The 24316-nt window shown below is 44.3% G+C and overlaps 1 long non-coding RNA gene across 2 annotated transcripts in view; it reads left to right on the forward strand.

Annotated features, from left to right (window-relative positions):
• Nucleotides 1-11675: 11675 nt before the first annotated feature.
• LOC134167160 (uncharacterized) overlaps nt 11676-24316 on the forward strand; it is a 35744-nt gene continuing 23103 nt past the window's right edge. The window contains exons 1-3 of one of the 2 annotated variants that reach the window (XR_009966111.1): nt 11681-11924; nt 13247-13405; nt 13671-15703. This is a non-coding gene — a long non-coding RNA (uncharacterized LOC134167160). Of the gene's footprint in view, nt 11925-13246; nt 13406-13670; nt 15704-24316 lie in introns of those variants that run through there. The other variant, XR_009966112.1, reaches the window with a different exon arrangement.

The raw sequence follows: 24316 nt of genomic DNA on the forward strand, positions 1-24316 counted from the left end.
CTGGCCAAAGGGCCTTGATTTCACCTGGATGTGATATTGCCCTGAACTGCCCAATGGCACTGCTGAGCCCTCTTAAATCGTCCCTTCAGATTTCATTGCTTCTGTAAAACTAAGATCTGTGCTTTTCCCTGGTGGAAAAAAAAGCAGTGCCTCATAGTTTTCCATCAGATTCCATGGTCATTTTTCTCTTGTATTGGTTCCACATTCCATGAGAAATCTCTTACTTTTGTGACTTCTGTCATAAGAATTCAGACACCCCCCCATTAGCTGGTTAAGGCACCTCCACTTTGTCAAAAGTACCAACTGCTTATGTGGAGCGGTTGGGATGTGTGTGTGTGTGTGAGAGTGTGTGCTCAACAAAAGCCTTTTCTCTCTTCATCTCTGCGTTCTGGGACTGAGGCCAAGTTGTGATTGTAATAATGTAATCTCCTCTGAATACTTGAAGTGATGGGAAAAAATGAGATTTTGAAAATGAACTAGATTAATCTATACAGCTAGAGGGGGGGAAATCATGCATTGTAATTAGCTCTTGAGAGTAATTTTCCTTAAAGTAGTACAAGCCAGGTGTGCAAAAGTATTCCTCTGCTTTGAGAGTCTCGCCTCTCCTTCTGGAGTCCTTGGAAAAGATAGTGACAAGTTCATTGGGAATGCTTCTGTTGAAGGGATTGAACATATCAAGACAACTTGATGAGACTTTGTTTTTCAGAGGTTCCACTTAGAGAACTATCTAAAAATTAAGGTCCTCTTCCCCTACAAATGCCTCAAAAATGGAAGCAGCTGCTCACTTCAGCATGCAGGAGGACTTTATTTCTTTGTGTGCTCGTGCACACAGGGGAACAGTGATTTATCAAGAAATGTTACTTAACTTTTGTTCAGGATGAGATCATTCCCTAAAAGGTGTTTGCACTTTATTACCTTGCTGACTGGGGCTGCTAGCTGCTCTGCATGCATCAGAGCAGAGGAAGAGGGTATCGTGCTTTTGCATTGGCCAAGGCACTGGGCTTGCATTGGAAGAAGGAAGTTGGCCCTGTTAACTCACTATATGCCTGCTCCTGCTCTGCCTCCTTGTGAAATGAAAACCGCTCACACTAGGCACAGCGGTTGTGCCCATCCTCACAGCCTAGGCTGGGAAAACAGCCAGGTAATGGCCATCAGGTAGCTGATCAACACCATTCCTTAAGGCAAGATACTGCAATGACTTTTGATTGTGCACAAAACTCTTAGAAAACCCTTCTTTGCTGTGAAGACACCCAATATTCACCCCTATTTCCTTTTCTTAACCAGGAAGGGGCAGTTTTCTGATGTTATAGCAAATAAAGTGTAGTGCATGGGACTGGAGGAGTATTTGATTCCTTGACGAAGATGTTTATTGACTGATTAAGTCTGGTGTTTGCCCAGAGCCTCCCCCTCTTCCCCTGTGCCAGGTGCAGAACAAAAATCTCCCATCCTGGAGTGCTCAACCTCCTCTTTCATCCCTGATCTATAACCAACTGCAAAGGACATATGATTTTAAGAGAATGTGCTGCTTTACTTCAGTTTGAGTTTTATATCCCAGCTAGGCCTATTGACGTTTTTCAAACTTCCTTTTCAATCAGTCACTTTGGCATTGTAATGGCTTGGGCTGCTCTTTTCTGAAGCCTGTTTTAATTCTTTACCTTTGTATTTTAGCAGCAAGTTGCCTTGAATTTACAGTTCCTGTGGAATTCCTCTATGAATAGCACCTAGGTTTCCTACTCTGCAGCTGCAAACAAGGTTTAAAAGCTTTTGGGATTTCTTGGCAGTTAATAACTCCCAGACTTGAGCATAGTTCATTTTCGAAATGTTTCTCATGCTTCAATCTGGACAGCGTTATGCAGGTCAGGGAATCCTGTCAGACTGGGGGCCAGGGGAGGATGTTCCATCAAAAGCTTTCTTGGCAAATTAAAAAAAGGCAAAAGGACCTTTAGGAATACTGCTTAATATCCTTTCCATCCCAAATAGGAAAAGCACCTGTAACTGATGCCAAGCACAGGACAGAGTAAATAAAAAAACTCCCCAAGCAAAGACCTCCAACTGGAAATGTTTCCTGAATGATCTCACTGAGAATCCCGTAAGTGGCTGGATCAGTTTTCGGGAAGAGGGAACACAGGCTTCCACTCCATTCTGAAAGACAAGGAAAATCTTCAGGAAAAACAAAAAAAGCCAAACCCAGATGCAAGCTGTCAGGATGCTGGGATTTTTGTCATTCCTGATTGGTACCTCTTGACACACTAAAAGTCACTGGGATACAGCAAGGCTTGAGGTGAGGAAACACATCTGAAAAGCGACGTATGATTTCATCCTGTGCCCACTCTGGTATAGGCAGAGCAGGAGCAGAGCTTGAAGGCTGAATATTGTCTTTATAGACCTGATATCAGCACATGAGGGATGTGGCATGTGACAGGTTGAGCAGCAGAGGACTTGTTTCATGTCATTTTGGACTTCATTCAGCTGCGCTGTACAGTATATGTGCTTGGGTTTGGTGTGTTGCCACACAGAGACAGGACTCTTAAGGCTTGTGCCGTCACCCAGATTTGAGGCTCCCCTTATTTACAGACTTGCACTGTTAGCAAGAACAAGCTGCCTCATCAAACTCATCACCAAGTTTGGGTTTGCCCTTAACTAGGAGCGGATCTTTGCTTGCATCTGACCTAGAGTCAGATACTGTCTCTCCTTTTTGATGATGTGCCTGCAATTAGTATTTATTTTAGATTTAATCAGTCAGCGCATTTCAGCTAATACCTCAATAATTATGATCTTGCTGTCAGGGAGAAAGGAAATGAAACCTCAGGAGATCGCATCGGAACTGTGAATCTGTACTCATTGTAACAGGGATCCTCGGCAGGACTGGTTGTACTGAGCAGGTTTAGAAGCATGATCCAAAGAAAAATGCACAAGATTTTTCTGTATATTTGGGCCAAACTGACTCACTAAGAGACACATTTGGATGGGTATTTTCACTTAGCAAAAACACCTGCTCGAAGCTGGATCCTTATTGTCTGGAATTTTTGTGACTCATGGTCTGCTTTGCTTCTACTCTTCTGAATTTTATCCCTTCAAAGAGGTTAAACTGGATGTATCTTAAGACTCAAAATCCAGTGGTCTTTGGTTCCAGCTGCACTGGAAATACTGCAAGGCATTTTCTCATTGAGGCTAAGAAATGTGAAACAATTGGATCATACAGATCAGATGTTTTCAACCTGCAAGTGAATTTGAGAGGCCTCCCTCCTATTTTAATTGCCAGGAAAAAGAGTCTTGAAATCTTTCTTTTCCATTGCATCACAGGATCTTGAGATAGAAGAGACTGAGACCTGCCAAAATAAATCCTCACTGAAAGCTTGCTTGGAGTTTTAGGAAAGATTTGAAGAATTTATCTGAGTTGCATTAGTTTGCCTAATGCCTAATTAGTGATAATTTGGCTGAAGATGTTCACTCCTCTCAGATTATACTGCAGGCTGTGTGTTGTAGTACTTGGACACAGGCTTAACACGAAGAGAGAGTCTCAGTGCACTTCCATACTGCCATCAGAACACCTTCAACTTGCCAGACCGATGCATTTCATCAAAGTGGACTTTTCTGTCACAATAAGATAGCTGAATATGAGGTATGAGCCTGCAACTGCAAGCATGTTTAGAAGGGAAAGTAATGCATATTCCATATGGTAGAAATTGATGTCTGGTAATAGATGTTTTGTATATTCCAAGAACAACATTTGCTCCGAATGAAAATTCATACTCTTTAACTCTTTTTTAACCTACAGCTTGTTTTTTTCAAGTTGAGGTCTTGGTTAATTCTGCTTCTGCTTTAGTGGTTCTGCTTTCTTTCATTGCATCCGTACTGAGTGATACCCTTCCTCCACAAACGCTATCTGTGGTCTCAGCTTCACACTGCCCTTCATCCCCAGTGCTCCTGCAGGGTGGGCCCTGCAGTGCTGACAGCTTTTAATGAGCTGCAAAAACCCAGGGCAGAGGAGGTTGCTTTCAACCCGGGAGGGTGAGCTTATCTCTTTATTTACAGTCTCAGAAATACTCTTGGGTCCTGGGAGATGAAGGGCCTGTGCCTGTAAATACAAAAGACAATTATATTGGTGTTACTGTCAAGTGAAGATGATTGAAACATGGTGACAGAACCATCCTCTGGCGAAGCTCTGGATGGAGGGTGCACTTCTGTCCCAGGCTCAGTGTGCTCCAGGACTGTGCCTGTTTCACTGAATGCTTATTTAGAAGAAAGAGGAAAGAGGTTCCAGCGCTATTGCATAACTGAGTATTTGGTTTGGAGTTTCATGTTCTGATGCTTCATTAAAAAAAAAAGGGAAACACAGTCTTTTTGTTTTAAAACTCTTTAAAACAGTTACAAAAAACTAAGTTACTGTACTCTTAAGGAAAAAAACAGGAAAATTATTAAAGAACTTGTAAGGCTCAGAGTAAGGCTGAATCCTTTTTTCAGGAGAGATGTGATCCTTAAACACTTGATAAGCATGGCATTAGCAAGTTCTCTGGATAATTTCAACCTGAGACAGTTCAGCAATTGCTTATGTCTCACTCTTTCTGGGCATCTTCAGTAAAAATCACCTCCAAATCATCTTTATACATCATCTTTAGGAACAGATGTGGAAACGCAGCAATGTCTGGGCTGGAGGATGAACAACGTTCAAGACAACGTTTGTACTACTCAGTACTGAACTTGTTTGGGCTGGAAATGAGCAAAAATACCATTTTCCATGCCATCTTCAATGGCAGCTGGGCTCTAGGTACCAGACCTGGCATAGGAAGGGCCAGTGGAGGTCTTTGCCTAGGCAGAACAGTCCTTCAGCTGCTGCACAACGCACAAATACATATATATGTGTGTGCGTGTGTATATGTGTATATATACATAACATAAGTATATGTCCTGGACATAGTTTTACTTTTTTCCCTGACATGTTTCCTTTTCTTCCTCACCATATATGACTCTGATCAAGCTGTGTAACTTGAAATTCATATGTGCGGAAGTCTTGTGGGATCTTTTAACTCCAGTGAGGCAATGTGGTTCAGACTCCCATCAAATAAGGTGACAAAAGTTGTATCTGATGAAGACCGGGGGGTACGTCATCGGTTCAAAACAAGGGAACAAAAACAGAGCGAAGAATTGCAGCCAATGTGCTGGGAAAGACTCCAAGAAAATAGCAAAGCTGCCTCTTTGTGTGGCTGAGAAACATTAACTGGACAATGGAGTGAAGAAACACCAACAAAGAAAAGAGAGACCTTCATTTACACAGAGAGACCTTGTCCAGTGTTGACTTCTTCCTCTTGGACTGGTGCATGCCCATTTTGGCTGGTGCCAGAAGAAGGTGCAGAGAAGGTCCTGGGATTTTGTGAGAACCCTGAAGACTGTAGCTCTCTCTGCTTTGTGATACACAAATCACTTATAGCAACAGAGTAAGGCTTTCAAGTCTCCTTTTCCACCATTTAATGAGACCCTGGCTGCAGCAAAGAGAGGAGAATCCTGGGCCTCTTCCCATGGATTGTTTGGATGTTTTGCTGGAACAATATTTGTGATGCACAGACCCAGCTTTTTTTTTTTCCCAGGCATGAGGGGAAGAGAAATTTAATGAGAGAAGAGAAAGGAGACTGCTGGTAAAAAGGAGAAAGCCTGTGTATTTTTTACTTTATGTGCATATCAGCAGCCCGCTGTTATACCACATATAGTTGTTGGCTTGTCAATTTTCATATGGTGAAAAGGTGCCTAGAACAATGGGCTGGTTCCTGTTAATTTAAGAGTGGTTTATGTAACTGGTAGTAGTAGAGATACAAATCTCCAGCAAACTTACATTCACTTTTAGCTGCCTGAGGAAGATACTGTTGGGTTAAAGAGGTTTTTTTCCCAATGACTGTACTTTTTTTCTATGAGAATAAAATCTCTGTAGGGGATAAGACTGTGATGAGGGTTCCTCATGCTGAGACACATGAGATCGAACTTTCTGTATGGTTATGGAAAGACATGCCCTTAGCCTAAATCTTTTAACTGACCCTTTAAAAAGCTTTCTCTACAGCAAATGTCCTAGGCACTGGCACAAATCATGAGCGGCACCCTATACATGAAAAGATCTGGAAACTCAAATGGATGAAGGTTTGTGTGTTCTTAGGTGACTGCCATGCGACGGAGAGCAGCAGAGAGTTATTTCATGTTCTCCTGAAGAAGCTAGACAGGACTGACAGCAGGAAAGGAGGCAGCTGCTGGAAAAGTCCTCAAAAGACATCAACTGGCTTTTGTCCTACCTGGTGTGATCTTCTACAATCACTCTTCTACTTTATGCATTGACTTAACCAGTCAGTCCTGTCAGTGCTGGCAGGTTGCATTTTCATATCATTTTCTCAACCCATGGGCTTGGTATGAGATGAATATCTGTCTCATGGTGGCACAAAGAAGAGGAGCTTTCAGGACTTTCAGCTTGCAGATGCACGGATAAAGATGAGAGGACATCTGGTCTCATCCGCTGTCTGTTGTAAGCTGGCTGCAGTACCAGAGACACAGGCTCTTGGCAGAGGTTTCTAAAGTGGCTTGAAGTGGGGAGAAGGGAGGGGTTCCTGAGGATTATGTGCTCTTACTCTTTTGAAAAAGCAGGAGGATCCTGGGGAGAGGGATGGGTGAGAGAAGCTGCCAGATGTGAAGAGATGCTCAGCCAAAGGAGAACTTCCAAAGGCTGAATCTGATTTTTCTAAGAGAAGGCAGGCAGAGGTATTCCCATGCAAAGCTTTCACGTGCATCTCCAGACTGGTCTATCAACACTGCTTGCAATAAGACAAATTTTCAGGCTAGTGGCACCCTCTGCCCCCACAAAATGCACATATCACCCAAAGATAGACAAGTATTGGCTTTATTTTCAAGTTCTTCTTATTTAAAGAAAGAATCAACTCAAATAAGAACAATCTATGACTAACCTGTAAGGATACTTCAAGGTTGTGCTGTATGATAAGCACAAATAGAAACTGGCTATCTAAAATTGATATATCCCCCTACAGCCCCCAACTCAGAAGTAAAAATATCTCACACGCACAGAATCACCTAGGGTTAAATTCTTTGCTGGTGTAAACTGGCAGGAATCCATTGAATTCTCCCATAAATCAATTTAATTAAAAGTGTCTTCTGATGTGTCTTTGTTTAGCAATAATGTTCATTTGAGAAGGTGTTATGGCAGGAAACAAATCTCTTTATGTTCCCTCCCCGACCCCCCTGGCTCAATGTTCATGTTTTTTAAACAAATATTTGTTTTGTAAAACTGGAATAATAAATGTATTGTTCACAAGGAACCTTTTGTTCTGCCAATAGATTTGCTCAGAAGAATGCTTCTCTACGGTCGTACATTGGAGAGGGAAGAGAGAAGGAGCTGGTGTAATTCACAGGTATAAATTGTCCATATATATAGTGAAGATGAGTTTGCCTGATAAAATAAGACCACCCTCCCTGTAACACTATACCTGAAGCATTAAAAATCCCAATATTTTTCTGAACTTTGGAAATAATGTGATATATTTAAGAACCTTTTTTGGTTTTAGCTTTTCTACAAATCTGACTATTCCACTGGGAAGAACCCATTAAGCCCAATCCAACAAAATGCTCCAGAGCAGCAAATCACTTAACCACATGCTTAACTTTAAGCAAGAGCTTAAGTCTCAGGCATTCAAACCATTCGTGTGTGATTTATTCCTGGCCTTTTGGAGAGCAGAAGGAATGCAACATGGCCAATCCACAGCTGATAAGGAGGCAAAACTGAAGTGACAGACTGAGGTGTTGGGAAATATTTGCTTGACTCTGAACTTGTGTATTGGCTGGAAAGGGTTCAGATGTTTTCTTGACCTCTGTAGGGAATCCTCATTGTTTTTTTCCTGCTTTTCATGTGGGCTTTAACCACTCTTGTGCTCCTAAGCCCTAGGTGCTCTTGCTCAGTGTTTGCATCAGGACAGCATGCAGGCTTCAGGACTGCCTTAGGAACAAACTGGGACAGATGGCAAGTCTTCTAGGTTGCTATGGTTGTCAAGGATCAGCTCTCAGACAGGTCTCTCTCCCTTTCAGTCCTCAGTGCATATGTGATTTTAGGTTATCTACTCTGTATGGAACATGTGTCTTCTGTATTTTCTCACCTTTATGTCATATGGAGGTTCTTACCTCTCATGTGCCAAGATGGTCCAAAAAGGAAGTCCTGCTGGAGACTGACAGTCCAGTCATTCTTTTAAGCATCCTTGTGATCATTTCATTTCCATATTCAACCTCTTCCCTCTGGTGAAAGAGCCTTCCAAATCGTGTACTTAGATACCAGGTAAAAGCGCATATGCCTGTGCAGCAAAATGATTTGGTATGGCTGTGTGGTACTTCCTTCTTAGTCTGCTCTGGATCTCTCCCTTCTTCCTTCTCTGTTCTCTCTTCCTGAACACTTTCACCGGGAGGAGTGGTCACTCACCCATCCTTTCTCTTCAGAGCACCCCAAGGTTCACAGCCCACCAGGCAAGCAGGTGCTATAATGGACAGTGTCATCCAGCGGTTTGCAGGAAGAAGAAAATCTTGGACTCCTGGGGACTGGAGAAGACACGTGGAAAAATGCAGACATTGAACATATACTCTGACTACAGACATGATGTGCTAATGCATGGATTTTCTTGGAAGTACAGGAGGCTTCAGCCCTCCTCTGGTTGGATTTGGTTGATGGGCTCCAGTCCTACCTTGCAGCTCATCACTGCCTGTGATTTCTCTTCCTAGGCAGATAAAGGCTACATATTCCTTGATCTTCACTTTTGCAATCCTCCCTGAATACAAATGTGCAGTTCTTTCATGCATGAAAAAGAAGGTTGTGTCAGTGCTGCTATAGTGAGACCAGCCACTGAAACCGTATTTGCTTTGTTAAATCTATTTGTCTTTGAAATTTCCTCATCATATGTTTGCTGTGTTGAACTGATGAGACCTCCTCACTTCATGACACATTTATAGGCTTTAGTAAAGAATTTGATGGACAATTTTATCCTTCAAAAGCAAGGATTTGAATTTTATTCTGCATTAAGCAGGAATATATTGGAGGATAAACCAATGTTTCTTACTTAAAAATCTTATTTCATTTGATTCAAAGCACCTTGTTTTTCAGAGTTAAACATGACTGGTGGAACTATCTTTAAATTTACATAACACTGAATCCTAAGAGTAAGGTCTGAACTGACCTTAAAACGTGTATGTCCTGCGGACTGAAAGGAGAAAACTAATCAGAAAGGAAGAAAAGAGGAAAGACTGCAGGAGCTAAACTAAAAGAAGCAATCCATCACCTAAATAAAACCCACTAAATGTTGAAATGAGGTCGAAAGACATTCGTTAAGACTGTGAAGTAGAAAGGCAGTAATTATTTCTTTGGAAAGTCTCTCTTAAGGACTTAAGTAGAAGCCTGGAGGAGGCTGCCTCCAGCTAGAAGGAATTGCCCCTGGCTTTACCGCGAGTGAGGGAAAGAAAGGAAGCAATTACCCACTGAACAATGGCGCATTAAGACACTCCTTTCTGTTTTCAGACCCAAGCTCCCTCCCCAATGTGATTCCCAGCTAGGTGAGAGGAGGAGATGGCCTCCTGGGGAGGCAGCCAGCTGCAGGCAGGGAGCTGCGCTCTTCCATAGCCGAAACTCACCTAGAAGCTTCTTGCCAAGAGGTCCTCGTGTCCTGCTCCCTCCTCAGTTTCCCTGGTGGTTTACCAGCTGGCTGGAATGAACACGATATAGTTTTGCAAGGTCCCCATCTCCCTCTTGTTTCAATTTTCCCAGGATGGGGATGGACAATGCATGGTTGCCAGATAAAACCAGCCCAAACCTTGCCGCAACTCAGAGCAGAGGGAGGATGGACTGGGGCTGAAAACAGCACTTCAGGTGGATTCAGCTTAGGCTGGAGATGATGCAGTGGCACCCGATTTACCAGAGGGAAGAGGCGGGGGACATAATCCTCCAAAGCTGGGGGTAAGCAGTTGTGCAGCCCCATCCTGCAAGGCAGGAGTCCCTCTGCTCCACTGCAGGTTAGCAGGAATTGGGGAGGATCAGCCAAATGTGCTGAAGAGGCAACCCTGAGCCCATTGAAAAAGAAACCAACACCTTTTCTTATTAAATCCCAAGCAAACCAACACAAGTCCTCTCTCAGACCTGCCTTGCAGAGTTTCTTGCATGCAAAAGAAAGTTGTTGGGTTTTAATGCAGCGTCCCTGGTGGGGCAAAATAAATCAGCGCCACACACGGCCCCGTGGAAAGGTCAGCGAGAGGTGTTTAAGAGCTCCTTCCAGCCTCTACCGCGCTTCCAGTGCTGGCGGTGGAGGGAGAGATTGCTCTGCGAACCGCCCACAAGGGAGCACTAACCGGGTTTCAGCACGCATATGAGCTATCGGCTGCTCTGCCGCACGTTTGCCTTCCAGGTTCACCCATCTCCCCTCTGTCAGATGCTCTGCTTTGCAAGAACAACCCTGGGCACCACTATGTAGGGCTGAGCCCAGTGAACAGCCATAGCCTGGTTTGTTTTATGAGGTCTATGAAGCTCTACTACATGTTGGCAGCGCTCTCTATCTCTCCTCTCCCCCTCCAGGCACATCTCCTCCCTCAGCCTTGGCCTCCAGCCCCAGGCTGCACGCAGCTGGACAGTATTTTGGGGCTGCGTGAATGGATTCCCACTGCAGCCTTGTTCCTCTTTACATATGACCTTAAACCCTTCTTCCTGTTCCTCCTCCTGTTGCCTTATTCTTACACTTTGCTTTCCTTGACCCATTTCTGCACTTTTTCTTCCCCCATCCTTTTGCAGTTAGGTCAGAGGGATGTTTCCCGCTCTCTAGGACACTTATATCTGCTTGTCATGCGGGTAGTTTTGTACCTCCTTCCTCATGAGACTGTCCCCATATTTTTAACGAGGTTGTATGAAGCACATATGAAGGCATTCCTGCAGCCATGGTTTGGGCTGCAGGCTGAATGACTGAAGGGATTTACCTGGATGGAAACCACCCCAATGCCTCCATAGTATACGTGCACCCTCCATGCCTGTCCTGAGCCAGAAGTTGATGCCTCGTTCACCTGTGCACTGCCCCACATGTGCTGGGTGGCATTTTTTCACCCTTTTGTTCTTTCTCTGAATATTGCTGAATTCAGAGATTTTATTCTCCGTATCTGTAGGTCAAAACACTGAACATATGATGCAAGCAGAGCTGACCCCTGTAATGATGGTGGGTCAGGAGCTCAGCAAGGAGACTGGTTTTGTTCTCTGGTCAAAGGGAACCTGTTGTGGCCCCTCTTGGGGCAGGCTCTGCAGGAGCACGCATAATGGGAAAACCAGTGAAGGCAGGGCTGCAATGCCTCCAGGGACTTCAATGTCCATCCAAACTAGAAGAACCTGATGGCTGAAACTGGACTTTGAACTCATCATCTGACCTTGATGCTCTCTTAGACTGAGTCAACCCTTCTAGGCTGCACCCGGATCATAGCATGGATGCAGCCACTGTTGAACATCTGTGTTATAAGTCCCTGATGTCTTCACGTTCTTTACACTATGTGTGTATTTAGCTCATGAAACAGTGGGTCAAACCTGCCCTTGGGTTACCCTCCCATCCACCCTGTGAAGCCTGAAACTTGCACTAATTACCAGCTACAGCCTGCTTTCGGGTTTCCTGTTGGAGGTAGTGAGGACTTTGGGTAGGTCTGAGGAGGATGAGAGTAGGGTCACAGGTGAGCCTAGCCAAAGGTGTCCTAAATTTAGCTCCTCTCTGCTAAAGTGGTGGAAAGGTATTAGCTGCAGGTGGCAATAATGAAAGGCATGGAACACAGCTCTTGAGCTCTGAGAGTACATATACCCACCCAGCCCTAGGGCAGAGCTGTGTTTTGCTGAGGCTGGTGGGATCTGCAAATCATGGTTCATCCTCCATCAGTTCACCAAGGTAGGACCAGTGCTATGATTTTGCTTTATAGATAGCTCCCTGTTACTTAAGGGACAGAGTTATTGCTCTGTTCTCTTGTCTCGCCTATGTCTTGCTTGTAGCTGGGAGTAAGGAGTAGAGTCTGTGTGTGGATCCCCTCTGTGTGCTCCTCTGCCCAGCAATCTGTAATCCTGATAAAGCACCATCTGGGCTGTAAGCGTGTGGATATCCAACATGACAGCACCTCAAATTCCTAGTTTATGCTTATTAATAACAAGCTGTAAAAATAGCAGTCAGACAAGATGAGATCATGAGGCTGATTGTGGGCTGCCATATGCTGCCTGTCTCACTGAGCAAGCTTCACACAGAGGAGACCTGTGCTCCCTTGCCAGAGCAGAGTGGGACTGGGGGGCAGGAAGGGGTCTGTGGGCTCTGTTCTTTTTGGGCAAGATCTGTGGGAGAAGTTCCAAGTCTGAAAAGCAGCAGGTCTGTAGAGAGGACAAATAAACCATGGGTTTTAGGTAGTTTTACCTGGCTGTGCCTCTTGCTACTCTGTCCTGCTGTGGCATGGGCAGCGCATAGAGACCTTCGAGACCAGTATACCTCTGTCTCTTTGAGGTGGTGGTACCTTATAGAAACCAAAGTTTTTTCCACCCTTTTTTGATTCTGTTTACTGTGAAGTTAAGATCTGAAAAACCCCAGTGAGAAAATGCTGGGCCCATTTACATTTGTACAAGCTTCAGAAGGATGATGTATATTTTGGCCAGCAGCAGAATAGCAACATTCTCTGTACTCAAAGGAATGATATTTCCAGCACCTAGCAGTGTCCTATTTGTCTTCCACAATCCTCTGGCTGAGAAGTGTTACTCTAGATCAGGGCTCTGCAGACTTGGATGGCTCATGGACAACTGTGCTGTGTTAGTAAAGTGTGAAGGGCAAGAACCTGCTCTCTGTTAACCTGGAGCAGGGTGCTGGTGATTTCTTTTGCTGAGGAGATTTGCCTGTGCTGCACCTGGGCTGAGCAAACAGCAGAATCAAGCTTTCTGAAGCCTCCCCTCTGTTTAAGGAATTAATTTTCTAACTTAAAGGTTGTTGCTCCCTTGGTAATACCCTGGACTGTGGAGCTGCACATTCAAACCTTCCTGAGGACCCTCGTCTGGTTCCCCTTGCTCTGGTGCATTCCTGCCTTGCCAGAGGGTCTGGTTTTGAGGGGGGGGGGGGTGCCTGTAATACCCGAACTAGCCCCTTCCTTGTCTGGCCTAAAAGAGGCTCAGGTGCCAGTTAAAGCTTGCACAATCAAGAGCAAGTGGGACCTTTGGCAATATCCCTTCCCAGTGCCGCAGGTTCTGCTGTCCCAGGATGTGTGTATGAGTCATTGTCTGGAAATCCAAGTGGCCAGATGTCCGCCAGATACAGCCGAGCCCCTGGAGCTGCTAACTCCAGCAGGAAGGGTTAGTTAGAACCCTGTGGCTGTTTCTCCTTCCCTGTGGAGGTGGCTGCAGGTGAGAAGCTTGCTCCATCCCTGCGGGCGGTGGGGCAGGGAGCCAGCGCCTGTGAGACCCAGGCAGCTGGGTCCATCCCTGTGCCCCACGCTGGGCTGGAGGGGAGGCTGCTGCAGCTGCTCTGGTTCTCTCCTACAGCCGCTCTTGGCTGCCGTGGTGGTGCCTTGCAAGGAGCAGTAAGAAGGACCCCTGCAGGCCCCTGCTCCGAACAGCTGGGGAAATGCTCCTTTGGGCTTTGCTGGTGCCAAAGGCTTTTATTTCTTAGGGCAGCATTAACCGGAGGGCTCTGTCCCTTGCTGGTCCCCTCCATCCCCCGGGATTGCAGCCTGTGCAAAGCACAAGCGGACAGAGTTGCTGTAGTGTTTGTGTCGGGGAGTTTCTGGAGGGAGGCAGAGTCCTTCCCGGGAGATGTGTGTTGGTTTTGCAACCAAGACTGTGCTCTTCTACTAAAAGCTTCATTTTTTTTTCAAGTCTTCATGTTGCTGAGAAACCTGGTGGCAATGCAGAATGCAGGTGTTCTACTGCTGCAGACACTGGCACATGAGACTTTTGTGGAAAGAAACCCAATAAAATAACTAGTGTTGAACTTAATAAACTCTTTAAGATCCTGTGAAACACCAGGGAGTCCTGTTTTGAGGAAGGTCTTTGTCTCTTCAGGAGAAAACCACGGCTTTCTAAGAAGAATATGGGACTAGGTCTAGCTGATAACTTGGCCAAGGTTAGTGATCTCTCGCCTTGCTTCAGATCCACCTCCAGTCTGCCCCATAGCTCTCAGCTGTGCCATCAGCAGCCAGCTGAGTCTCACCAGCCTTCATGGATCAGGCTATTTCCTCCCTTCTTGGAAAGGGGAAATCAGCCAAAGCCCTCAAACTCTGCTGTGATGAATAAGGCACTGGAAGAAGCAGCTCTGATTTAGGCCAACTCCCTCCTTCTCAGTACAGTTATTCTATGGGCACATTGTTCACATACATGCCCTCCTTGTAGGATGTATAGACTAGGGCTCCATAATACACTGCCACACTCTAGGAGCAAGGCAGAAAAACCTCTCTTTGTATCTGTTCTAGAAGGCATCTTGCTGGAAGGTGAGTCAGAGCAATGGCACTGCAGGAGCCTGTTGTAATTGCCAGATTTAGGATGTTAGCCTCTGAATAAATCTCTGCTTTTGCTTTGCTGGGCTAATTCAGGCTTGAAAACTGAAGTGACAGCTTATAGCCAGGCTTTTCAGTTTGGCTTGCCTAAGACTCTGCATATGTGTATGTGTCTAAATGCAAATAAGCTGCTCCCAGAAAGCACAGGGTCATGAATGCTAAACTTCTTATCTGCATGGACTGATGGGGTGAGTGACTGAAGACCCCATAAATTACCTTCTTTCTGCTCAGGGTGAAAGTAAGACTGGTGCTGTAGTCCCTGACAGCAAGGAATGGCTCTGTTTCTGGTTGGACAGGTTTGATTGGCCACTAATTTACTCTCCCTCCTCTTGTAATTCAACACAGCTTTCTTGGTGCGCTCTGCCAGTTCTCTCACCAATTTGCTGCTAGGAAGATTTTCCTGTGAGTGAACTGTGGATTCTAGTTAAAACATGTACAGAGCACGCTTCTGCTTGATGGCTCTGCTCTTAGATGTCACAGGAAGAGACAGTGTTTTGTATAACTGCAAGAAAAATACCATGTTCTAATTAGTGTAATTTATAGTCCCTTGCAGGCTAAAACAACAGCTGATGAGTCATGGAAGTTCCTTCTTCTGACATTTGCTGAAAGAAATGTTATTTTAGCTCCTATGACTTTTTGGGGAGAGGGGAGGAGCAGGGTGGGGAGGGAGCAGTTGCTCTGAAATGCTTCACCCCTTCTTCAGCGTCTACCTCCTGCAACGCGTTTCCTGTTTAAAGCTTTCTGCTGTGTTGCTCTGCAGTGAGGGAGCAGTGATTATGGCTACATCTAATTATGGACATGGTGGGTCCCAGTTTGAGTGTTCATGTCTGGGTTGAAGTTCCTGAGCCAATTGCAGTGGCTGGGACAGGAGGTTTCAGTACCTGCAATACTGTTGTTGCTGATGTAGCTGAGCAGACAGAAGACTGGACACTAAGATTACCCATCTCTAATTTGACACTTTGTGTATTGGGAATGTATTCACTATGGTCTCAGGTGAGGTCTGAGAGTAATGTGGGATGCTCAAGTCCGCTTTCAAGGATGGTTTTGCTACCAAGTTGCGAACTCTTTCTATCCCTGTGATCCAAGACTTTGTTCCAACTGGTCTCTGCAAACATGAGACAGTTGGATTAAAGCAAAGGTTTTCTCCAAATTGGTTTTTCCACCCTGAAATTGTCACTGATGATTAGGTGACCTGAAATAAACAGCTCAGGAGCTGCTCATTGGCTGCTTTGTTGACAAATGTAGGGGTGGAGGGCTCTTCCACCTTGTCCTGGAGGCTGTCCTTGCCAATGTAAATCTGGATCCCACCATGAGAGGTCAGCAATGGACCTGCCCAGCAGCTAGCTTGTCTCCTTGGAGCATGCGTTTGCAAAGACCTCTCTATTTGAGTATAAGGGATGCCATATGGACTATTTTGTTCAACATGTGCTGTCCATGCATGTGTTTGGAGTGGTTAGTGACATAAAATAGGATCCTAGGAATAGTGGTGTCTACAGTAAACTGTATGAAAGGCTTTGCCCACAGCAAAGCTGAGGATTACTTTAATGACTTTTTTTCACCCTGGTGGCTTTTTTGTTTGGCCACCATGAGATACAGGCATTCTTCTGTTAATTATGTTGGAAGATATAGACTGTTGTTCTCCAAAAATAAGTAAAATTATGACAAAGTGATGGCTTATCTTGCACCCTATCTGTGCATTTAAAGAATTTATGGGGTCATTTAAAATGTTATGCTGGAGAAAAAAATACATAAATGTACAAATCTGGATCTTTTGGGTGGCAACAGTGGCAGAGAGGTCCCCTAATGGCATGTCAGTTATGAAGGGTCCTCAGACACAACTAAAGCGGCAACTGCTGGGCTCTGCTGATGATGTGCGAAGGACCGTGTTGGTCCACAGACGTCATGCTACTAGAGGTCTTATGTCAAGTCTTGGCTTCTCGGGTGAGAAATGTTATTCAAGTAGAGGCTAATGCTTTGAAAGTTGGCAGGGGTCTGTGTTATGTGCTCTGGGAAAAGGCAAGATGAGATTTGATCAGGGTCAGGCAGCAGTAATGCTATGAAAGCTGTGGATGGCATGAGGCAGGGGTGGTTACAAGACACAGGAGTGCATCTCCAGCTGAATGATACAATGAACAACCAATAGCACTGCTAGGATGTATTTTCAAGCAAAAGAAATCATTCATTACAACTTGCTCTTCACGGGCACTATATATGATGCTGTCAGTCACAAAGATGGTTGGTGAGCAGCAGGTTGCCCAGGTAGATTCTGGCCCAGACTAATGCACCTGTAGGAAGAAATAAAGCTAACTGATGTTCTAGTGCTGAAATTTCTTTCTCAATTTATTATCTCCTGAGGTGTCTATAGTTCTTGAAAGAGTCTTAGCCTAGCCTTGGATATCAAGGGGTTAGTCTGGACATGTCAGTGGCTCTGTTTCTCCCTTTTGTCACACACCCAGGGAAGGGAGAGGTCAGTGCCTTGGACAGAAAGCTAGAAATATGGATGGTATTTCTGCCTCTGAGGCAATTCCTTTGTGATCCCATAGGCCACTCTTTCCATATCCAAATGCCGTGACAGGATCTAAGCCCTTTATTTTAGGGAGCAATAACCAAAGGTGGTCTTTCAGATACTGTGCCTTTGTTTCTCTGAGTTAGTAGTGCATAGCTATGTGCCAGGGCTCTTGTAGGGCACCAACCATGATGGCAAACCTTAAGCTGTAGATATTTTGATGGAACTTGCTATCCAATTGTAAAGATAAAATCCCTCATAGAACTCAAGCTCTTGGAGCATTCCTGAAATTGTTATGAAATGATACTAAGTAAATACCTAAGGCAATGTTTAGATGTGGCAAGCAAAGATGCCCTGAGACTGTTGAGACTTGCCAGTTACCTCTTAAGTGTATTCTGGAACATCGAAAAAGGACTTTGTGTTTTTGATAGAAAGGACTATGCAAGGTGTGTGGAATGCCTGGGTAACTGGCAATCTGCTGCTTGAATTGGAACCTGGCAAATCAGTTGCCAGTGGGCAGGTGATGCAGCTGTCTTCAAGTGAGGACCCAAACGAAAAGGTGCTTGATACTCTTAGAAATTGCTTTTTAGCACCTGCCATATATCATAATCAGTGCAGAAAGGAGGGGAATGTCTCCCTTGTTCTGCTCCTTTGTGTTCAAAGAAAATCTTATCTGGAAAGCTTTAAATCTGTTCAGAAAGGTAGCCCTCCTTTGGGAAAGGCTGAAATAACCTATAGATCTACAGCAAGCAAAAGTCACTTTAAAAATCCCCCATTAATAAATTGTCATGCTCATACATGGTCTTGTTCCACTAACTGCAACTTATACCTGTGCTCCAGTGGCTAAGCACAGCACAGGGCATAGGGAGTGATAAGTTCAGCAACTTGTAAGCACAGCTCATGTTCCCCTCTCAGGATCTTAGAAGGCATAACAAGAGCAAATTCCTTGCCCGGACCATAATTAATTCTTTTTTAGGAATGTCAAGGTCCCGGCTGACAGAATCAGGTTGATGGAGCAGTTGATGCAGAGTCTGAGCAAAGCTTATATCTTAGGGATGAATTAATGAAGCAGGATGAATGCCTTTCTCTGAAGTGTCTATGTAGTCTTGCTGGTGACTACATTTGTCAAGTCTTACCCACATAGTTCCCTTAAACCTAACTAAGAAGCTCTGATTTTTTTTTTTCTGCAAGCCACCAAATCTCTACTTCCAGCTAAGGAGAAACTGGGTTTGGTCTTGGCAAAGATGGACAGCTTGTGTATGCGCAATATGTGCGTGTGTCAACCTTCATGCAGCTGAGGCAAGATTCAGTGCTCTAATCAAAGGCTGTCAGGCTTTGTCAAACAGATCGGAGTTGAGTGTTAGTATGCTTTGGGAGTCACATCTATTGTGCTTAATTATGCAGAGAATTAAAAGTTGTTTTGCATTTTCTTGTAATCTAACAGTGCAGATGAGCACTGGGGAAAGCGTCACTGTGTGCTTACCTTGTTCAGTTGCCAGCCCCTGTCCTGGAATAAAGTAGAGAAGCCTTGGGACTGCTTCTGCTTGCACTGTCAGTAAAGACAGGTGTGGGGCAGGTTGAGTGCACCCTCACAGCCGCATCCAGAAGAAGGCAGAGACTAAAGAGAAGAGATGATCTTAAGGGAACGGATGTGGTTACTCGTGGAGCTGATTGCAGAAAGCTGTGCGCTGAGAATAGGGAAGAAAGCTGCTAGATTTTCTAGGGAAGACTCCTGTGGCTCAATGTGACAGTATAAGATGTGCTGCTTTTAATAATCTGTTCAGAGCTATTTCTGCAAGAACAATGAATCTCTGTGCCTCAGTCACTCCCCATCTGTTTTCAGATCTCATCTGAAAACTCATCTTTCCTTCCTTTCCTCTCTCCTTCCGCTCTCTCTCTGCTGTCATTTTTATTTTAAGTTTGCCTCTGCTCTCCAAAGCTTTTGTGGGGATGGAATTTGAATGAGGCAACAAGCAAGGTTGTGTGCATTAACCAGCAAAGCAAGAGCTGATTTATCGCACACATTTATTTTTCCACACCCCAAACATCTTCATGAAGGAAACGATTTAACCTTTTGAGTACAAAGCGTAAGACAAGGCGTTCTGGATTCATGTTGTGAAGTGTTGTAAAATGTAAATTAGAAAAGGAAAAGCATTAATACCTCCCGAGTTTGATGCAGCTTTTGTGAGATGGTAGTGTGAGATGCTCTACTTGATACTGCTTGCTGTGGGAAAGATTATTACTGCCTTCACTCCCTGAGTAAATAAGAAAAGTAGCCTTTGGTTTTCTATACAAATATAAAAAGGAGTAAGGAAGGGAAAGACATTTTTACCTAGATGTGTCCTTCAGTGATACTCCCCCTCCTTTCTTATGGTTCAAGGTGGAATTCAGGCTCTTTAGGAGAGGCAGAACATGAGCAAAACGGGGATATGAGGTGTTAATGGGTTGAAATCTCTTAATGCACTCATTAAGCATAGGTTTAGGCATTCTCTCTTTATGCTCTTCCAGTTACCCCACCCAAACTGCTCTCAAGGGTACCCTTCCCCTGGGTTAGAATAATGATCTCTCTGATCTTCAATCATTATCATTAGGATAATTTCACCGTGTAGATTTTGTTTTTCTGCTGCCAAAATACCCAGCCATATGCTATTATTTTCTTCAGGTAAACTGTCTCCACTTCCCTTTCCTGAGCCACTGCATGTCAGGCAGGAGCCTATATGGATAAATGATGCAAGCTTAAGGGGCAGCTTCTAGAGCCAGTTCCTATGCTGGCTGAGTGTGCGTGCTGGCCAAGAGAGATTAGGCATCCTTCTTGTTGTGGGAAGTTTGCACTAAAGGCCACAAGAAGATTCATTGTGCATATTCTTTTCCCCAAAGACAGTACTGAAAAGTGCTACGTGCTCGGAATGGACGTTGGTGGTAACAAGGAATAGCGTTTTCCTTATGCTTGCAGGCTATTGTAAAGAGATTTTACTTGCAGTGGTCCAAAGTCCATGCAGGGGAAATGACCGGGGGTCTCAAAGTCTGTTAGCTGAAAATGAAGTCAAAGAACAGTTCCTTGTTTGATAACCTACAAGTTGTTCTCTGAACTGCCTTCCAATGATTTTTCTTTTCTTGTTTTAAGCATTTGCTCCCTCCTATGGGCGTTAGGAGTGTGCAGTGTTAATGGACTCTGAAGTGTCCATCTGAAAGCCTTAAACGTTTGGGGCTCTGATGCTGGGTAGTGGGGCATTTGGGACAGGTAAGCTTTGAGAGCTGGAAAGCTGTGCTGTTGAACTGATTAGCATGGGCTGATCAGGCTTTGAGCTCGGTGAAACAAAGCTTGCATCTATCCTGTTTCACAGCTGTGGCGATGTCTGGCTTTAAAGCTTCTGAAGCTCTTCTATGAGCCCCAGTGATAAAGAGCAAATTCCAGCTCCTCCTCTGTCCTGTTCCCCTGTAACAGCTCCCTTCATCCTACTGCCAGATTAAAGGAAGAGTTTTCCTATGAAACTCAACACATAGCTACAGATCAGCCAGAATAACTGACTCAATCTGGGTAAGAAGTAATAATACCAAAAAGGAGAGGGGGAAAAAAGGGGGGAGGAGGGGCATTTGAATATCATATGAAAGGTTGAGAACCAAAACATCCACTAAGAAAAAAGCAGGCTTCCCTGTTCTCATCATTTCAAAGTAAATGCCTTATCAGCAGCATTGCTATGGCTCATACCATTTTCCTGCTGTAGCTGGCTTGCAATAATATTTTATCCTGCAGTTCTCCTGACTGCATTGGAAATTAGACCTTGTGGTTTTCCCTTCGGCATCCACTTTGTGCTCTGCTTGTATCCGCAGACCTTAAGATGCACTGCGTGGCAAGGAGGAAAAACAAATAAATAAGCAGAGTTAATTTGCTGTATCTGTTCTGAACATGATTGCTGTTAATTGTCAAGCTTGTCCTCTTCTCCTGGTTGCAAAAATAAGCTGGTTGGAAATAATCCTCTGCATGCTTCTGTATCTTGGTGACAACTTGCCATCTACCAACTACGGGTGTGATACGTGCTCAAATGTATAAAATTTCCAATCAGCTCCCCATTCTTGTGCTTTCAAAGCTGTGCTTTTAGTTTAACCTTTGTCATCACTGTGGCGCCTGACAATAAAAACCCTAAGCAAATGTCTCCAGATCACCTGGCATTTCAGACTTTGGCCAGCCTGTGGAGCCCCCTGAACCTGGGCACGCTCTTGTGTGGTGATGCTGATGGCTTGCTTTCTAGCCATGTCTTAGCTGGGCAAGGTGGTGAGTCAGTGAGCCAAAAGCCTGCTGGCTACAGTTTAATTCTGCAGGGGGTTGCAAGCAAGCTCTGTTTCTGAGGAGCCATATGAAGGGATGGCGAGTGTGCTTAAAGCTGTTAGACTTGATGAGTTATACTAAGATCATGTTTATTGCCTGACTGGAATGATGCAGTGGAGGATTTCTGCCTATGTACAGCTGGAGAAGCAGTTATATCTGGCAGTTTAGGATGTGACACTGACATGCCATGCACAAGCACTATCTGATAAAGGTCCTCAGGTTTTATAAGTGTAGGTATGATCTTTTTTTCTGTGGTGTAATAAACCTCAGAATCTGAGTTTCTTGAGGTAGATGTGCTCACTGCATAAACTGATACTGGCTATAAATATTCCCTTTTCATTATGTTGCTTCCATGAACACACGGTGCCGTTAAAGGTTCTTTAGTTTAATACCACCACTAGTGCTTTTGCCCCCCCTCAGGCTTTAAAATGATTGACCAGTTATTGTCCAGGAAGCAAGTAGCCTTGTCTTGTGTCTCTTTGGGAAGGCATGGACAAATATTGAGGCTGTGCACTTAATAACTTTCATTTGTGTCATTTTCCCTGGAGATCCATGAGCAATATATTTTTTGACTCTAAGGAAATGGTTCAAATGAAACTTTGATGCCCTGAAGAATACCTGAAAAAGAGCAAGGATCTACTCACGCTAACCCAGAGCTCTTGTTTGAGCCTGAGATATAAAATGCAGATGGGAATCTGATGCTTCTTTGAACCCAGATGCAGCTGAAATTAAAGATGTAGTTCAAAGAAGCCCTGAACACCTTGGCTGTCAGTTTGAGTGTGGTGCTTTTCTACCTGCTGGAGCAGGAAGAGCAAGTGAAGGCAGCACAGATAATGTTGCTTTTCTTTTTTGTTGTTAAAGTGCAGGTTTTAGTAGAGTTTAATTGTACTCTGAGAAATGAGTGAGAGAATATGGGTGTGATGGTGTAAAATAGTAGAATTAAGGATAATAAGCTAAAAGAAAGACCTAGTTATGGGCCTTTCAAAGGGAAGGCATGAACTGGGTCAGTTCTCTGCCCTAAGAGTTTTTTTCTCTAGCCTTGCTTGCTGTAGTACCTTATACAGTTTGATTTAAAATGCTCACAGTAATGGGAATTCTACTGTTCTGTAGACAACGAGGCATCCCCACACTGACCTCTGGCCCAATCCTCAGTCTGGCATGCCTCCATCTTCATTTCCCAACTGTAGTCTCATTTCTTCACTCCCCGCAATGGTGGGGCACGTTCTAACTCTTTTCTTGCAAAGGAAATGGTCCTTAAAGAGAAGATCTGCAGCCTTTGTAGATCAATTTTCTACCCAGTCTTAAAAATGTATCCATGGCAGAATTCACGCAACCATCTCTCAGCCATCTCACTTCAGATTAAGGTTTGACATAAATGCTGAGGTTCTGATCTATATAATACATGTTGAATATTTTACAAAATTGTATCTTGAATGTGGGCAAGGGCAGTGGTCATTTCTGGCAAATTTTTGTGCATTTTAGGCCTTTAAAACCAAAAAAGCCTTTATGCATTAGTGTGTACAGTGCTTACAGTGCAGCAGCTGATCACACAATAACATAAATAACAGGACAGGCTAGTGGAGTAACATGAGGAATAAAGCTGACACAAGGACTTGGAGGTAAAGGAAACTCTGAAAATGAAATCCATGCCATGAGAGCAAAACGTCACAGCTGGAGGAAACTCAGGGTTCCCAGTTCCCAGTGATGGTACTGTATCTTTTTTAATGGGTTGATAGGTCAGAAGGGAACCACAGTGTAGACTGCATGGATCTGACAAACAACACAAGAGCTTTTGGAAATAAATAAGGATTTTATTATTATTATTTGGGCATTTGATGTGGTGTTTCTGTAACCACAATGGGACCATTGGCTGAGCAGTTGAGTGGTTACAACCATTCCTGAATATCTGGGTGGAGAAAGAGGTCCAGAAGGCAAAATGAGATGACTGAGGTCACACTGAGCGTGGCTCAAAAGGAAAGAAAGCTTTCCTGCTTTCCAGGCTCAGTCCATCTGGATGACTGAGGAGAGCTAAAGAATTCTCCTAGCTCCCTTGCTATTGTCCACTACCTGTCTTTTAAAAGACGAGCAGTTCCTTAGGTCTAATATGCATCAGTAGTGTGAACCCACTGTTTTATTTTCTTTTCCCCGTTTTTCCATGTGACTGATGGCACTTGATAGAGCTTGTCAGTGAAAGGAGGTCCTAAACAAGATTATTTCTCCTTGAGGAAGCGGGACAGGGTGACTCAATGGGTTAATCTTGACTTTCTTCCATCCTGGCTGCTTTTCTAATTAAAAACGCTGGCTGGCAGTTTGTATTATCTGGAGAACACTAGAAGCTGGGCTGTGCCGAGAGCTCGCAGGCAGTGTTTCTCCTGAGCTCTGGGAGCCACTGTGCTGTGCCGTGGTGAAAGACACTGGAAACTCTATCATGGCCTGGAAGGCGGATGGAGACATTCAGCCATTTACCAGCCAGTGTGAGCAAACTGATAGCAATTCCCAGGAGCTAGATCCTAATTACATTTCTCTGCTTGGGGATCATTTGAACTTTTAATGAGAGATTGGTAAGGAGAGAGGGAGAGTTGGCTTTTTATTACAGCGGAGGATAGGGGAAGGCTTTATTGCCAAGGAACATGGTCTCCTTCCAGTGCCATACAAAGGTAGATGTTTTTCCCACCCACCATAGGGACAGTAACTGCTCCTTTTCCATTGAGGGAGTGGGCAGGTTTCGCTCAGTTAATGGTTCATTTTCCGTGCATGTTGCTTTCTGACAGTGGGATTTTGCTTTGCAGAGGTGGGTTTGGCATACTGTTCCCAATTCTGATACTGGGTGGCATTTCTCTCATTTTTTGTGGAGTGGGATGATGGGGAATAGTAATACTAGTCAAAAAATACCTAGTTGGGTAATATTGGAGGTAGATCTAGTGGTGCAC

This window comes from Pezoporus occidentalis, unplaced genomic scaffold, assembly GCF_034315485.1.
Source record: "Pezoporus occidentalis ecotype Australia unplaced genomic scaffold, CSIRO_AGI_Poc_V1 ctg11, whole genome shotgun sequence".
NCBI lineage: Eukaryota > Metazoa > Chordata > Aves > Psittaciformes > Psittacidae > Pezoporus > Pezoporus occidentalis.